The sequence below is a fragment of the Prionailurus bengalensis genome, chromosome X (genome assembly GCF_016509475.1).
Source record: "Prionailurus bengalensis isolate Pbe53 chromosome X, Fcat_Pben_1.1_paternal_pri, whole genome shotgun sequence".
In the NCBI taxonomy this organism is placed as follows: domain Eukaryota; kingdom Metazoa; phylum Chordata; class Mammalia; order Carnivora; family Felidae; genus Prionailurus; species Prionailurus bengalensis.
The window spans coordinates 47,646,929-47,647,797 of NC_057361.1; positions in this window are offsets into that span (position 1 = coordinate 47,646,929).

An 869-nucleotide genomic window follows, 5' to 3' on the forward strand; every position below is an offset into this window, starting at 1 on the left:
TTAGCAGCAATAAAACTGAATCAGTGATCAAAAAACTCCCAACAAACAAAATTGCAGGGCCAGATGGCTTCGCAGGGAAATTCTCTCAAAATTTATTTATTTATTTATTTACTTACTTACTTATTTTTATTTTTTATTAATATATGAAATTTATTGTCAAATTGGTTTCCATACAACACCCAGTGCTCATCCCAAACATTAATTTATTTTTAATGTTTATTTGTTTTTGAGAGAGAGAGAGAGTATGAGCAGGGAAGGTGCAGAGAGAAAGGGACAGAGGATCCGAAGTGTGCTCCAAGCTGACAGCAGAAAGCCCAATGCGGGGCTCAAATTCATGAACCACGAGATCAAGACCTGAGACAGGAGATCTTGACCTGAACAGAAGTCAGACTCTCAACCGACTAAGCCACTAAGGCACCCCTGAGTGTTTAAATCAAACATTTAAAAAAGAGTTAATACCTATTCTTCTTAAATTATTCCAAAAAATAGAAGAAGGAAAACTTCTAAATTTGTTCTATGAGTCCAGAAAAACCAGATAAAGACACCTCAAGAAAAAAGAACTACGGGCCAACATCCCTAATGAACACAGATAGAAAAATTCTCAACAAAATACTAGCAAACCAAATCCAACAATATTTTAAAAATCATTCACCACAATAAAGTGGAATTTATTACTGGGATGCAGGAGTTGGTTCAATATTTGCAAATCCATCAACATGACACATCACATCAATAAGACAAAAGATAAAAACCATATGATCAATTTAATAGATGCAGATAAAGAATTTGACTAAGTACAGTATCCGTTCATGATAAAAAAAAAAACCCTCAACAAAGTAGGTTTGGAGGAAACATACCTCAATATAATA